Source organism: Apodemus sylvaticus, chromosome 16, assembly GCF_947179515.1.
Source record: "Apodemus sylvaticus chromosome 16, mApoSyl1.1, whole genome shotgun sequence".
NCBI lineage: Eukaryota > Metazoa > Chordata > Mammalia > Rodentia > Muridae > Apodemus > Apodemus sylvaticus.
This window is the reverse complement of record NC_067487.1, coordinates 17,186,925-17,204,096: the sequence shown is the minus strand read 5'-3', so window position 1 is coordinate 17,204,096 and position 17,172 is coordinate 17,186,925. Positions and strand designations below refer to the sequence as shown.

Here is a 17,172-nt window from a genome sequence, read left to right as displayed (position 1 = left end):
TCACAGGGCTGAGGAAACAGTTTAAAGTGGTAACATGAGCATAGCCTATGTGCTGAAGCTCAGTGTCCTCACAGGGGAAATGTGGCCGTTCTGGACTCCTGGGTTGTTACTCTACTTGCCGTGCAAGTACAAGCCTGTTCAAAAGGCCCGAGACGCTAGAGTTGTGAGTTCAGTTTGTGTTTCCAGATCTTTCCAGATCTTTCTGTTGTTCTCTTCTCAGGAGTGGTAGGGCTGTCACGCCACTTCTCTGAAATGCTTATAGCCACAAGTCTCGGGTTTCAGGGTCTTCTGTCCCTTCTCCAGATTTTGGTAGATTTGCTTGTCTGTAATGCGTTATCTTGGGGATGTCATCCTTGTCTAAACATGAAACCCACTTACGTTTTACACATCCTAAAATTTAGTTTCCTAGACTGTTTTTAGTGTGCTTGCATTGTGTCTGTGACTTGCATTGTGGCCATGAAATCGGGGAGGGGAGCTTTCCCTTGTGGAATCCCGTTAGCCCTCAGAAAGTTACAAATTTTGTAGTATTCCAGACTTGGCAGTTTTTTGATTAGGGTTGTAAAGCCTGGATTTGTTTGTGGGTTTTTGAGAGGTTGTTGCATTTAGGAAAACCAAGGCTCTTTTAAATACATAATGGGCTAATTAGTATGAGAATGCTATTAGCAATTGCATTGAATAGAAGGTTAAAAAGAAATTGATTTAAATATACTCTGGAGTTTCCATTGTTCTAACAGTTCAGACTGGCAGGATTTGAGGTACAGTTTTATGTCTCTGATCAGGCCTATCCACAGAAAGTTGACTAAGTTCCTCAAACCCAACTTTGTGTGTACTTCGCCCTTTGGTTGAAGTGGATTCCTGAAAGCAAACATATTTAAGCTTTTATATCCTTGAGTGTCTTGGAAACCAGTACAAACAGGAGTAAGGGACAAGCAGGTAAAGAGAGGGGTTCTGAGGTCTCTGCAGATGCATGGGAGGGCCATGTGGAGAACCCCTTTTGGCCTGGGTAGCAGTGGCACTACTGGGAGATGTTCAACAGTCACGCCCTGGGGGAGGGGCCCCATCCTTTAGCATTTGCTGATTCTTGTGTCACTGAAAGGTGAGCTAGACAGTTATCACCGTGGCTCTTGTGAGCCGAGGGAGGCTAGCTCCAGTCTACAAATGATTGTAGGCCAAGGTCAGAGCCAGCAGTTAGTTTTAACAAGGCTACATCTCCTCTATTTGTGTATCCTGCAGCCATCGCAGATGTTTCTGGAGTTTGGTTGAAGGAATTAATCATTTATCTTTCTCTATTCCTCCACACAGTGGTGGAAAATATTTATCAGTCTTGAAATCCTACTTTGACCCAGCTGGGCTAATATTTGAACCTGATTAAGAACATGCAGAACAATACAATCTGTCCTTACTGCAGGAGAGTTTGTTTTTCGGGTGATATCTTAGCCACCACTGAATCACCAACGGCTTCCTAAGCGCTGCAGCGCCTCGGCCTCGAGAGATTGCTGGCACTCCCGACCCTGGTGGAGCTCATCTGTTTTCTACAAGTCCAGAGCGACGAGTTCTTTGCTGCCCTCATGAAAATAATGACGACAGTCTCTAGTTTACAATACCAAAGGGCCACAGAGTATGTGTGGCAGGCTGTGGGTAGATCAATCCCTGCTGACTGACAAAGTTCTAATGGAGCAGGCTGGACCTCTTTTTGACACTTTATGGCCAATTGGCATCAGAATATATTTCGTCTTCTCACTTTATGATATGTTTGTTTGGGTTATGCATTTTGTCTTCTCACTTCTTTATGTTTGTTTGGGTCATGCAGAATGTGTGGGGGGCACGGATCTTGAGGGACAGTCTTTATTATTATTGAGGGGCAGGAGTTTTTAAGAAGAAGTCTTCCTACTGAAGATGTTCCACTGAAGAATTCTTTAGCTATTTAGGGAGATAACACTGTTACTGTAAAAAAGAAGAGAATAAGGCAGAAAAGATCAGCTCTAATCTCAGTATCCTAAAAACATGGAGTTATACTAAAGTTTGATGAATGTTCTTGACAGAGTTATGATAAGCATATGGTATGCACACATCACATACATGAACACACATGTATATTTCTCTACTGGGTTTCACTTATAACTGATTTCTAATGGCATCCAAACAAGTTGAAGATGTTTTAAAAGCCCACCAGGATACCCCGTCCACTGGGTTTGCCCTCATCTACCAACCATTAGTGAAATTAATTGTGCCATTGGTGAACGAGAGGCTGGGGAATGCGCTGTGTACTTTTCTACATAAGGTCTGAGATCGCAAGGTTGGAAGTAGGACCTGCCATCCCCTTAAGAGCTGGGCCCAGAAACTCAAGCAGTGTCATTCTCAGCATGTCACGTTAATTGAGTGGCTCAAGAGTCCCAATTTGAGGGGAGGGGACAGCATTCCACCCTTTACTAAGAAGTTCTCAAGTGTTTCTCAGCCATCTCAGTTTCCTGGTGAGACTTCCATGCTTAGATCTGTACCTCAGTTTAAGTGGGCTTATTAGGACTTTTAACACCTAGTTTCTTGAGTTCTTTATATATTTTGTATATTGGTCCTCTATTGGATATGAAGCTGGTAAAAAGGTTTTTTTCCCCATTCTCCAGGTGGCCTCTTTGTTCAGGTGACACTGTCTATTGCCTTACAGAAGGTTTTCAGTTTCATGAGATTCTACTTACTAATTGTTGATCTTGATGCCTGTCCCAATGGTATGAAGGGCCCATTGTTAAGTTCTCAGAAGTATTAAATAATAATGTTAGTGATACACATCCTTAAGCAACAGTATATAGGTCACATCTGAGTTCAGACTCAATGACCGTGACCTAATCCTTGTGCACATCCCAGTGGCAGACAGCACAGGAGAATCCACACCTCCCTAGATGGTGGCTCGGTTGTGTGGGAGGGGCGCGGTGTCACCTGATCTCCAGATTTCCCAAACAGCTCTGGAAAGGGTTCCTGGAGGGTGTCTTCTGGATGGTTCATTTCTTCTCCCTGTTTTGGATGGGACGGCAGGGTATGTGGTTAACTCGCCTTGTTGACGCTTTCTGTGATTGAAGTCACGTTTGTGTTGGTGTTGTTGTCTCAGGCTTCTCTGAGTGAAAAGTGTAGCTATCTCTCAGTATCTATGAGGGAGGCTCCCCACGCCTCTCACCGTCATTGCTGCGAGCTAGAATCTGTTCTGTACGAAGTCAGCTCAAGCATATCCTTCTCCCCTGAATAGGGTCAGTCTGAATTCATTGTGCTCTTGGACAAGGATCTTGTGGGCCTGAACGGCTAATGGTACTTGTGGATTCTCAGGCGGAAGCCAGGGTGTCTGTAAGTACTTTCTACTTTTATCCAAACAGCCTATCTTATGAGGCCGTGAGTACCCACAGAGCTTCAGGGTCAGAACATGCACATTTCTCTTATACATCGGTGTGGTTTCATCTTATTGGCACCCTGGACTTTCTCATTCTGATTTCTAGATCAAGAGCTTTGAAGGTTTTCTTGAGTGAATAAAAGTCTCTTCCTGTCCACAAATATTGGTTCTAGTTCCCCCAAAGACACCAGAGTTCTTTCCAGAACATCGTTTGATCCTTCTAACAGCAGGGAGGGTGCTAGAATGCACCTCTGAACGTTCTTCTTCACGGAGTCACCTTGTCCTTCCCTTATAGCCCTTCGGCTTCAACTTCTCAGGGGTCATCCTCCGTCTGTGGGCCCATGGTCATGTCCCGAGGCACTAGCCGCAAGAGCCTGGGTAGATCTCAGACTGCAGGCAGCTTACCCTGCTTTGGCACTCATGTGCTGGGTGACAGAAAGCCAGTTTGTGTGCTACACCAATACGAATTTTGTGTCTATGAATCTAATATGGGGTGTGCACAAATTTAACACACATGTAGACAGAGAATGTTAAATGTTTAGTCACCTGATATTTGAACTTAAGACTGGAGGACGAAGGGGCTTCTTTCCTGTTCTAAAGACCAGTTAAGGGTCTGGGATTCAAATACAGCGCCTCAATTTCTTTCTCTCTCTCTTCTCTCTCTCTCTCTCTCTCTCTCTCTCTCTCTCTCTCTCTCTCTCTCTCTCTCTCTCTCTTTGTGTGTGTGTGTGTGTGTGTGTGTTTGAAAAAGAAGAGGGCCAACATCCAGGGCAGGGCAGAGAGGTTGCTTTGAGAATTGGGTTTTTCTTCAGCCACTAAACTTCTCTTCCAACTGAAATCCAGATGTTTTAGCTTGTCTGTGTTTGGGGGACCCTGCTGCACCCTAAATTCTCTCTATATACCAAGAGCCAGTCAGGGAGAGGATTCAGAGGAAGAATTCCTGAGTCTTTAAACACTGTGTATGACTTTTTTTTTTCTCAGCAATTATTTGTGATGCTACCAGAAAATGGAAGAGGAAAAATAAAAATGACTTCATGAGGGAGTATTGCCCTCAGGGCCTTAGGTCTGGGTAGACGTGACCTCTTGTAGGGGTTTGTGTGGTAGGAGACTGAGCAAGACTCTACCACACACTTTCCCAGTTCACTTTCCCAGCCTCAGACTCATTCCTCGGTCCTCCCTCTAATCTTTTCGTGCTCCACTCCGGTCTTCAGTGTCCTCCTTCCCCAGACAGCTGCTATCTCAGAATCCCAGACTGAGGAAGGCAACTGAGAAGGCAGGGGGCCAACCCTGGATGTAGCAATCCCTGTAGTACATCTAGGTCACAAAGTGTTCTGATGCTGAAATTGGGAAACCGGAGGGCAGGAATGTCCCGGCTGTCTCTGGGGACACGTAAGGAGCACGGCGACTGGGAAGACGGCTTTACGGCTCTGCTTCTCGTGGGTCATAGCCCTCTCCTTAGGGATACAGACGAGACCACCTTAGAAGGAGGCTCTGAGACTCATCCAGACCAAGCTTTAGTCTTGTTTGTGTAGAGTTGGCTTGCTCTGTGTGTAATCTTCGCTCGCTGGGTAAACACCAGCCGGGGCTATTAAAGATCTGGCACTGTGGCCTGTAGTAGTGTCTCAGAGAGGCGTCACCAGACTGCAGCAGATTCTTTGCCCAGGGAGGGAGGGCTGCAGTTGTGCCTGATCTGGAGAGAGGTGATGGAAAGAAGCAAAGCCCAGAATGTTCCTTCTGCCTGGCAACAGCGGGTCGCGGAGGTTCTGCGCATGCTCAGCCTCCGGGTGCAAGGTTTCAGGGGCGGAGACTGGTGCTCCCAGAGCCGGGCATACTCACACACACACACACACACACACACACACACACACACACACACACACACACGGATGCTAACGATCACCACACTATGTTGGTGATGGTAATGCCCCTTGCTAGATGTGTAAACAGAACAGAGGCAACAACGTGCAAATATTCCTGACATCAGAGGGAGATGCGACGTTTCCCTCTGAGCTAGTTGAGCTTCTAAGTGTTTCAGTTTGAAACCAAACTCATTTTCCTGTGGTGCATCTTAAAGTCATGTCGTAAACTATATGGGCGCCACCCTTAGGTAAGGAGAGGGGATTAAAAATGTACTTATGTTCTTAGAAAAGGCAGGTTTCTCCTGGGCCGCGGAGGCTGACCAAGGGTCAGACTCTGCAGCTTTTGTTCAGTAGTTCTGGGGTCGCTGGACTACTCACCAGTGGTTGCTGTGTCCCCCTCCATAGCTAGGTAAACAGGACAGATTCTAAACAGTCCTATTCCTTTCATTCTGAGATACTGGGGAAACTTGCTTTCAGAAACCTACTTGTTTGTGCTAAGAAAGGCTGCGGAGATGTGTATTTCATTAGAAAATGAGCACACATTCAGAGAAATTACAAACCTAGAATTAATGGTCTTGCTTTCCAGACACAACAAACATTGTCATTGATGAGGAAGGGAAAGAACTGGTACTTCCTTTACCACGAGAGAGGGTAAGGACAGGATAGGGAGCTGCTGTGTCCCGCGTGCCCGGGCTTTGACGGCTCATAGCTTCTTTTCCCTGTGTTAACTCTTAATAAACTGGCAGAGGTGCGTGGGCTCTGATAAGGATCATGAAGCCTTGTCGGGAACTTTCTGGAAGGAGTAACGTAACACATTAACAGTCCGCCGTGTGTGGGAAGCAATGGTATATGTTTGCCTCTGAGCAAAATCTAGAGGGAGGACAATTGGTCAATGCCTTCCTCTGCCTCTCTCAACTTTGGAAGACCCGGCAACTGTTCAGTGACTGTGATGGTACCCTCACTTTTACAGCCCCTCATTAGTTACGAAGGTTCTGGCATTTTAGACCTTGGCAGTTGCTACGCAGGCAAAGCTGAAGGTTAGGTGCCTCCTTGCTAACACTGGGATGAACCTCCAGCACAGGGCTATTTTAAGCTCTGCAGTTGTTCTGTTACAAGGTAAGGCCTGCAGGGGGTGCTTTGCTCGTGATACAATAGGGGTTCATGTGCATGTGTTTTACATACTGTGCACTGCAGGGTAGTTTGCTTATTTGTTTACTTGCTTGTTCTTATTTATTTATGTTTTCACCTATTCACTGTACATCCTGCTCACTGCCCCTCTCCAGGTTACTCTCTCCCACAATCATTCTCCCACCCCCTCCCCTTCTCGTCTGAGCGGGCAGGGGTCCTCCTGGGTATCCCCCCTTCCCCGGCACATCAAATCTTCGAGGCTAGGCACATCCTATCCCACTGAGGCCAGACAAGGCAGCACAGCTAGAACAAATCCCACAGACAGACAACAGCTGGGATAGCTGGGATAGCTCCTGCTTGAGTGTTCAGGACCCACATAAAGACCAAGGTGCACATCTGCTACATACATGCAGGGACGCCTAGGTGCAGCCCATATATATTCTTTGGTTGGTGGTTCAGTTTCTGAGAGCCCCAAGGGTCCACATCAGTTGACTCTGTTCGCCTTCCCGTGGAGTCCCTATGTATCCCGTTTGTGGCCCACAGTCCTTCTTCCTATTCTTGCATAAGACGGCCCAAGCTCCGTCCACTGCTTGGCTCTGGGTCTCTGCATCTGTCTGAGTCAGCTTCTGGGTGGAAGAGCCTCTCAGAGGACAGCTGTGCTAGGCCCCTGTCTGCAAGCATAGCAGAGTACCATTAATACTGTTAGGGACTGGGGCTTGCCCGTGAGCTGGGCCTCAGGCTGGGTCTGTTATTAGTTGGCCATTCCCTCAGTCTCAGCTCCATCCCCCATCCCCTATCCCTGCATTTCTTGTAGACTGGATAAATTTTGGGTCAAAAGTTTTGTCGGTCGGTTGGTGTCCCTATCAATCCCCTGGGGTTCCTGCCTGGCTATAGGAGGTGGCCTCTTCAGGTCCCATGTCCCCAGTGTAGTGAGTCACAGCTGATTTCTGGTAAAACATTCTTTTATCTGGACTAGAGAAGGGTGATTGAGTGCTGCTTTCTTGGCTGTGTTTGCTTATCTTCTGGAAAAATGGGGTATTTTCCTCAACCAGTCAGATGATGTGGGGACAGGATGTAATAGAAACAGAATGCTAATGTAGTTTTTAGTACAGTAGGAGGGCTGCCCCAGTAGCAAGTATCTTCCTGGTTCCTGGTTTGGTTGCTGGATTCATCTGTGTCTGTCACTACATTCAAGCCATGTTTCTGAAGCTGGTGACATCCTGAGCTAGTAGACCACTGTGGTTTGTGGGACTAATCTATCGTGCTGCCTGCTTTTGTAAGTCAAATTTTATTGGATCACTGTTTTGCTCTTTCACTGAAATATATCCAGCGAAGATGCAGATGTTTACCTTCTGCCCCTCTACAGAAAATGTTTGCCTGCTGCTGCTCTGATATATAACTGCCTCCACCATTAGAGGTGTGCGACTTCTACATTAGCTGTATTTATCCTCACACCCCTTTGTGCCCATTGTTTCTGTGCTTCTGTGAGGTTTAATGATAAGTTATGCAAACTGCTGAAGTCATTGAGTCAAAGAGTGTGGTTGTGGCACATTCTGCCGCTTCCTCCCAAATATCTAACTTCCCTTTCTTCCTTTGGCAGTGGAATCCTGGTTTCAGCTGGAATGTGGTCAGTAACAGCTCAGCTCTTTCCTAGACTGTCTTACAGTTCCATGACCATGTTCTAACTGAAAGAGGGTGAATGAAAGCTGTGTATACAACGTATATAGGTACACGGCGTTAGAGAGAAAGGGGAATGCTTTCTCGGTACTTTCTTCTTTACAGTGACGATGTGACTGAGTTAACTGAGCAGCTAAAGCAAAGCCCTGGACCATTCGGAGGAAGTGCTGCTTGAGAGTAACCGAGCAATGGGTCCAGGGTCCTAATGGCGTGGATATGTCCATGTCAAGTCTGGGCCTTCAGGCTCGGCTGTCACATAGAGAAACGACCTGCTTTCTTGCCTGAGCCCCTATCACTCTGACGTTTGATATAGTAGGCAAACACATCTTACCACGCAGTTGGATATTTCTATGAGAATTAAGTTGAAGGCATTTGAGAGAGTTGGTAAGAGTAAATTGCTGTGAAGTTGGATGTGGAGCGAGGCGGAGGATTTGCTAGGCGTGTGAGTGTGGGGGGTGAATAGTATCAAAATACACTGTATGAAACTCTCAGAGAATTAAACATCATTAAATGACATCATTTAAAAAGTATAGACAATAAATATTCTAAAAGTCCCAATATTAATTATGTCATTAAGTTTTTACTCATCTGTAAAAAAGTGAAGCTAGAAATTAAAAATAATAGAATTAAGAAATTATTACATAAATGTATATTTATGTAAGAAAATAAGTCTTCGTACCTAGCTCTACATTAGTTGGTGACTTTCTAAGTTCCTAGGACTTACACACAAGCGCCCCCCCCCCCTTCTGGATCTAATTGGATGTCTTCAGGGTTGTGCCGCTTTGTTCCTTAGTCTTAAATCAGCCCCCAAATTAAAACATGGGTCTGGGAATGTCCATACCATATTTTGATTAACATGATTTGGAATTGATATATAACCTAGACCATATTGAATAAGAGTTGTTACGTAATACTGAAAAAAAAAGCTTATGAGTGACCATTGTTGCTAATACCATAGCATAGGAGATGATAGTCTTAAAAACCCTATAATGAAAATCTGAGACTGATTGAATTGCTCAAGGTGGTTAAGGCCTACCATTAGCTGTATTGCTATATTTTTTTCTTTATACTCTAACTCCAGTTTCTGGGATCTCCAGGATAATAAAGTCCATGATCTTTGCCCTGATCACGTGCAGAGATTTTCCATCTGTATTTTATTGACTTTGTCAAATGAGGAAAAGTGCTGGGGAAGATAAGAGGATGCAGGTGGTCTTCAGACTGAGCCTGCTGGCTCTTTGGAAGGCCGGGCAGCAAGGCATCAGGGCAGTTGTCCCAGCCCACGGTTACAAGGGCCTGAAGATCAGCTGAGACATTGGAGCAGTCCATCATGAATGATGAAATAATTCATGGTTTAACATCTCTCCATGACAGGACCACAGGCATTGGCGGAACCCATTGCACCATTGTACATTCTAATATCCTTATAACACCGGAAAGTGAAAGAGTCCTGGCATCTTCCCAGGATAGCAGGAGGTCTGTTGTCTGGGAGCCATGGGGCCTTAGGTCTGACATTAAGACAGCACTTGAAGGTCACTGATAGCTACTGTCCCAGATGCCCCTGCCCATCTGAATCATAGGGATGTTCTAAGTGGTGTTCTTAGCATTGAATATTATTTTCTTCTCTACTTAATACAAAGTATTAACTCCATTCTTCATAAGAAAGCAAATATCTGTTTCATAGAAATATATAGGACTTGAAGTATTCAGTTCATCTGACTTCAGACTTCAGAAGGTTTGGAAGTACCTAACCTGGGGCCCACAGAGGGGACCATGATTCCCACAATCAGTTAATGTCTATTTATGTTCATCTTCTTATTGGCAAGAAGCCGATTCCTCGTGTGAACTCTTGAACATGGGAGCCCTGCTGTCGATCTACCTGTCCCCATCTCTCACAGCCTTTATCATAACTGCTTAAAAGGACACTCATTTCTCTTGCTCTTGATAAGTGAGTTGGTTAATGACAAAATTCAGAGAAGTGTTTCATTCTTCCACTAATCATTCCTTTGTACCTTAAAAGTGTCAAACGGGAGAAATTGATATAAAAACTTGGATGAACACAGAGATCTAGTGAATCTTTGCCTGGGGTGTTTTATGGCTGTGACAGGTAGAGGGACTCCCCCAAACCTGTTGGGATTGAGCAGTTTCACTTGTATAGTCCAGGACCCCAAGCCTAGGTAATGGAGCTGTCCACAGTAGCAGATCCTCTCACATCAGCTAATGGAATTTAGAGAATTCTTCACAGACATTCTTAGAAGTCCTTCTCCCGGGGTGATTCTAGGTTGTATCTTTTTGATAATCAAAACTAACCATCACATCATCAAAAAGCAAAAAATTCAAAGCACAGAATACCTAACCAAGGACTGATAAAGACCTCTCCCTGTTTCTTTTGTATACTGTTTATTTAAATTAATTATTGTTAATTTAAAAAGAAGTGTTTTGCCAGGCAGTGGTGGCCCATGTCTTTAATCCCAGAACTTGGGAGGCACAGGCAGGTGGATTTCTGAGTTCGAGGCCAGCCTGGTCTACTGAGTAAGTTCCAGGACAGCCAGGACTACACAGAGAAACCCTGTCTCAGGGACAAAAAAAGAAAAAGAAAAGACAAGACAAGACAAGACAAGACAAGAAAGAAAGAAAGAAAGAAAGAAAGAAAGAAAGAAAGAAAGAAAGAAAGAAAGAAAGACAGAAAGAAGTGGTTTTCTTTTGCCCAGCAATCCCCATTGTATTTGGCTGTCAGATATGCTGGTGGCAATCCCCAGTTGTATTTGGCTGTGTCTGCATTCCCAACAACTCATTACCATTGTAGCCTCCACCTAAGGTCATGGGTTCCCAAGAAGTTTAGAATAAAGGTGTTTAAGCACCCCATAAGACTTATCTGCTTGTCCTCGTGGAGACAATGCTGGGATGGCCAGGCCCAGTTAAATGGATGCTGCACGGCAGTTCTGTTTTTGTGGCTCTGGCTGCTTCTCACCCAGGAAAAGTAAACGATTGGAGTAGATCAGAAAGCCATTTCTCTGTATTATTTTTTCTAATCTCATTTATGGAAGCAACATATAGCATACAAACAGAAAGTAGAAGAATTATTACTTATTAGCTGTGCATCCATATGTGCCTGTGTACCAAACAGAAGGCATCTAAAGTCATCTTGCTACAAGGCATGTGCAGTAACAGTGCCCCGTGGAGAAGAGGAATAGGTAGGTCGCCCGCCCGCCCGCCCGCCTGCATCTGAGAGCTGTGAGGCTGGGCACATACACAGCGGCCTCTGGCTCTCTGATATCTCAAAAGTGATTTCCTGAAAGTGCTTTCCTGAAAGTGCTTTTGGCTAGCAGATGATCTGCGACCCATTGCTTGACATTTTACACACACACACACACACACACACACACACACACACACACACACACACACAAATTGCAGGTGGCGGTCACTAAATTCCCCTGCACACCGCGGGCAGAAACTTGAGCCAGCCGATTACTCCGGTGGCAAAGATGAGTATCTGTCACCCACAGGCAAGAATGAAGGAGGAGGACTGGTGATGAGCAGGCCCTGGTATGGTTCAGCCTAGACTGTCCTCACCCTCTTTTGTTATACCGCATTCCATTTCTTTTATGAATGCACATTTTAAAAATGGGGCTTCTGCTGCAAACTCATAGTGTGTATGAAAATGAAGCAGTAGAGGGCCTCTGTAAATAGCTGTTTGCAGGCAGCCCTCGTATGTACACATGCTGACTTCTGAATTACAACTCGAACACACTGAAGGACTAACCCTGTCCATTCGTGGGCCAATTCCTATTGCTACTTATGCGCATAAGGAAGCGGAGGAGATATGGTCCTATAGAAACACCCTCCACCTCAGGAAGGAAAAAAAAATTTGTTTTTGTTTTTTCAAGACAGGGTTTCTCTGTGTAGCCCTGGCTGTCCTGGAACTCACTCTGTAGACCAGGCTGGCCTCGAACTCAGAGAGACCTGCCTGCCTCTGCCTCCCAAGTGCTGGGATAAAAGGCATAGGCCACCACCACCTGGCCGAAAAAATTTTTTTATGTTTACCTTTTTTGTTGTTTTTGTTGTTATTTTCTGTTGCTTATCTCTTAATGGATTGACTTCTTTCCAGACTGTGGCAAGATTTAAGGAATGTCACCTTTCATCATGCTGTGTCCTGATTGTGCCTTCCACACCCCCAAATTCATACCGCACCCATTTTCCCTTCATGCCTTCACCATTGCCGGGCGGTGGTGGTGCACGCCTGTAATCCCAGCACTCTGGGAGGCAGAGGCAAGCGGATTTCTGAGTTCGAGGCCAGCCTGGTCTACAAAGTGAGTTCCAGGACAGCCAGGGCTATACAGAGAAACCCTGTCTTGAAAAAACCAAAAAATCCAAAAAAAAAAAAAAACAAAACAAAAAAAAAAAACTTCACAATTTACACCATATCTTATTTTTTTCCCAAAATCTGCTTCAGTTTAGCAGAGCAGAGATACCTTGTTGAGAATGTAGTTGTTTTTATGCCTGGTAGGGTGTGGTCATTTTGATATGGTTGTATTCTTTTAAAAGCTGATGGTTATTTCATTCAACTGCTGGCTTACCTATAGAGAGAAAGAAGTGAGTGTACTCTTTAAAGAACGGCTCAAGGCATGAATATGACCTACAGCCAAATGGTCTACTACGTTTGTTAAGAGTTGATACCTATACTGTGCAGGAGAGTCACCAAGTTATTTTCATAACCCAGGTTATCCTTCTTTATCACATACATTACAATTAATTTTCCTTTGTATTAATTAATTGGCCTTTGTATTAGACACAATTTGGAATGACTCGGTAATTCTGTCAGTTTGGGCTTAGATCCAGTGTAATCGGTTTCATCTCTAAAGAGCAAAATCAGGAATTATGTTCTTCACTTTTTTTTCATGTTTTTCACGTCTAAGAAACATATTCTTTAAAAAAAATCCCCCCAGTTTCATACAACTAAACCCAAGGTCAAAAAACAGGGAATGGACATTCACCTTTGAGCCCAACGGCAATAAACTCTGGACTGTAATTTGCTGGAAACGACAGATCAAATAGAATTCGAGGTTAGCAAGCCCACTCTACAATAATACGTTGCTTTCCGTGACTGATTTTTATGTGCCTTTGAGGGTAGAGTGGAAGTCTTTTCCTGCTCAGGGACAGTGAAGTGATTAAATCATGGCGTTGGTGTTCAAGAAAGAAGGGCCTCTTAGTCTTCATTGCTCGCAGTACACTTGGGAGGTCATTTCCTTGCTTGCGTCCTTGTCTTACAGAACCTAGTTACTAAACACTAATAACGGTAGGAATGTTGAAAATGGCTGGCATCTTATCCCTGGGAGCTTCAGGAGAACTTCACAGCTAGCAGAGGAAGGCCCCCTCCCTTCCAGACGGTGGATTTGATGATCTGTGCCTCCCTGCCCCAAAGTGGCACTGCGCTGTAGTTTTGAGTTGCAAAGGGAAGGACAGTCTTGAGGAGTGGCCAATTCCTGCACCTTTTCAAATTAGGGATGTGGGGGGGGGGGGAGGGAGGTGTGTGTACACGCTTGAGTGAGTGTGTGTGTGTGTGTCTGTGTGCGCGCGTGCACGCGCGTGAACAAGCATTTTTTGCGTGCATGTATGAGGGGACTAAACAGAACACTAACTTGGCCAAGATGGTGGGGCTCTGCTTCCATTTGAAGGAAACAGGCACTCAACCGGCGCCTCTTTGTCCCTGTCCCTGGGAGGACCTGCCCCTTGGCTAACTGGTCTGAGGAAGTGAGAGCCTCCTCTGAGCTCTGTAATTGTTTAATCTTCTGCTTGCTTCCTTAATCCTCTAGTTGACACATCCCATTTGCTTCGTCATGCCTCTAATTCCGTGTTGTGGAGAGAGACATTTCCCTGTTCTGATTTTGCTCCTCTCCCTACACATAATCACTCAGAGAGGGCATAGCAAGTCTCCAGAGGATTAAAAAAAAATTCCAGCACGTTACACTAAGAAATGTTAAAAGTATGTAACCAGATATTGACTGACCTTTCTAAGAAAAATTCAACAGGAATTAGCATCAACAGATGGTCCCCAGTGTGAGCATGGGACCCTGAGTCACTCGCCGAGAATGAAAGGTCTCTAGGCCAACACGTATTTATAGGTGTGAGGGCTGTACCAGCTGTTTGTCACAGTTGCTAGGTGACAAGTTATTACAAATCCTTTTTTAAAAGCTCGTCACATAGGACGATGACACGGCTAACTTTCTGAAAAATACTGTTTAGCTTCAATTTATATATATTTCCTACCTCTAATAAAATCATACTGTGAAATAGTTTCCCATAGTGCTCTGCCAGGAATCTTCTAAATACGTTTTTAAATGATTATTGGATCACAAAATCCACACATGACTGTGAAAATCTACAAAGTTACTAGAAAAGTACATGTGTGGCAGGCACTGTACCAAGCGAGCTCTATCCCTAGCCCTCCCTGCTTGTCTCAGGCCAGAATAGTGCCCACCAAATTTTTAAATTAGATTTAAAATCTAATGGGGAGTGAGCATTACAAAGATTATAAACCCATCCCAACAGAATTTCTGCGTGAAGACAATATAAAAACCATGGCTCCCAGTAACAGATCTCCTGAGCCCCATTTTCTCTGGGGGGCGGGTAAAATGGAGACCAGTATACCAGTCCTGACTTGCAGGGTGTTGTGATGACTTGCTGAGAGAAAAGGATCACGTGAGGATGATCTGAGACACTGCTTGAGGATGGAGCCTTTTAACAAACCGCAGTCTTAGCCATCATTATCCAGAAGGATGTAATTTAGTCTGAGCGGCTGGCCTCAGACAGAGGATTGCTGGTGGGGACTGCGTAGAAACTGCTAATGTGCTGGAAAGAGCGGAGAGGGACCGTGGGCCCTCAGGCCAGGTTTGGCCTGGACCAGAGCTTCTCTTTGCATGTCTCTGTTTGGACTCCTTTAGCTGTAGTTAGGGATGGACGCCCTTTGCCAGTCATCTCTGAAGTGATCTTCATGTTCCAGGATGGACTGTGAACTTCCTGTACCGTCACTCCTGTTCCATGTGACCTTGAGCCACAGAGATGCAGAATCTAGAGCTCAACTCCTTTGGCAGTAGCCTGGGGTGTAATAAGTCAGCTGTGATGACTACATGAGGTTATTGAGTTTCTAAGAGGAGGGCGAGTGCCTGTCCCCTGGAAGGTGTCCTCTTGGTAGTTTCATGCTGTGTTACACCCTGGACTTGAAATGGGTTACTGTGTTTATTTGGATTGTTATTCAATCTCCCTGACTCTTCAACTTAAAAAAATGTTAACTAAATAAAAAGTCTTGCTAATCTGTGTAATCTTATTCTATAATTATTTTTAATAGTTGTCTACCTCATAATTTAAAATGTACAGTTTTCCATTATTTTAGCTTTAAAAAAGTGCTAGTACTTTATGTTGTTATAAATGGCGGAAATAAAACTGAAAAACAGCTTTATGGAAAAGGAAACCGGCCTTAATTTGTGGACGGCCTTGCTTTGTACATTGTTTCTTGTTTGGTCTTAGCAGTACCAAGAATTCAAACTGGATCTTCAAGATTCATTTATATTCTAGCCCCTCCCCCAAAACACACACACACACACACACACACACACACACACACACACACACACACACGTCCCCCCCCCCCTTTTCCCCATCTGTTCTCTTTGGTACTTATTTCTTTAACCTAAAGTTTAAATAGTCTTCAGTTTTAAAATATACTTTTCACTTTTGAAAAGTTTATAACCACACAGCTACGAGTTTATCCCATAAGGTCTACAACTTAAAACATTTGTATTTAACAAGTTTGACTCTCTTATCCAATCCCCTACTTAGTTTTCAAAATATTTTTTCTCTAGTAGCTTAAGATTAAAAGCTATTTCTAACAGGTAACTTTGATGCATGAAGTCTCTTCTCTCTCTCTCTCTCTCTCTCTCTCTCTCTCTCTCTCTCTCACTGTGTGTGTGCACAAGTGCGTGTACATGTGGCATATGTCAATATGGGTATGTGTTCTCAGGCACTGTGTCTTACTGGTTGAGGGCTATGCCTCCTCATGTGAAGTCTCTGGAGTCAGGAATAGCAACAGTAAGCACACTTGGTGTGTTCCCTGGAATGTGAGAAGTGAAGTGCCCACAAGAGACCTTACTTTTTGAAAATGACACCAAGACTCACTTGTTTCAATATGAGTATTGTTAATGGTCAAACTCTAGCCAGCACATCTCCCCAGAGTTCAGAAAGACAGTTTATTTTTAAAGCGCCTTGACTGTCATGTTTCCTGATCTTAGAGAACCCCCTAATGGAGAATACTGTGTTCTACACCGTGAAGCCACAGACACTTGAGAATTCCATCAGGTTAAGTGCTAAACTACACTTTTTCCTGGGCATGCCTGCACATGCCTATAATTCCAGCACTCTGTAAGTACAAAATCTGAGACTCAAGGGTATGTAGCAAGTTCAAGGCCACCCTGGGCTACCAAACAACCCAAATAAACTCAAACCTTGCTTTTGATAACTTTATATTTTTAAAGAATATCTGTTTTGTATGAGTCTATGTACATGACTGTAGTTATCCAAAGAGGCTAGAGGTGTTGGATTCCCCCCCTCCCAACTCTGAAATTTCAGGCAGTTGTGAGCTGTATGAGGTAGGCGGTCTTGAAACTAAGCTCTGGTCCCAGGGAAGTGCAGTGCATGCTCTTAACTGGAGAACCATCCCTCCAGCCCTGATAATTATAAATTTAAAGGAAAAGAAGAACAAAATAACACAAAAGGCACAGAAGTTTTCTGTTTGTTTGTTTGCTTTAAAGTCATTCAGACCTATCTGACTTTTTGAAACCTACTTGAGCAACTGGATCAGGGTGGCCCTTTGGAAGCCTGGTTGTAAACGCTGCCCCCAGGACCAGAGCAGAGCACAGTTCAGAGACGATTATTTTTCTTGGCTGTTGAGCCAAGACCTCACCGGGGTCTATCATTGCTCTATCAATGACTGTGAATTCTGAGGTTCTCCTAGTTGAGTTGGTGGGACGAGGAGTCTCCTTGGCACCAATACGGCTCTTTCTCTGCATTCAGCGCGGACCTTTTCTGCTGAGTTAGTTCCTCATGCAGGCACACCTATCAGTCCCCTGCTGAAAATGTCAG

The 17,172-nt window shown here is 44.5% G+C and overlaps 1 protein-coding gene across 4 annotated transcripts in view; it reads left to right on the top strand.

Annotated features, from left to right (window-relative positions):
- Positions 1–17,172, top strand: part of Retreg1 (reticulophagy regulator 1) — a 141,235-nt gene that overhangs the window by 109,717 nt on the left and 14,346 nt on the right. Inside the window, exon 1 of one of the 4 annotated variants that reach the window (XM_052159559.1) lies at positions 7,546–7,636. The exons of the other annotated variants lie outside the window; for them this stretch is intronic. The gene's annotated coding sequence lies outside the window, so the exon portion shown is untranslated. Of the gene's footprint in view, positions 1–7,545; positions 7,637–17,172 lie in introns of those variants that run through there. 4 annotated transcript variants of the gene reach the window in all.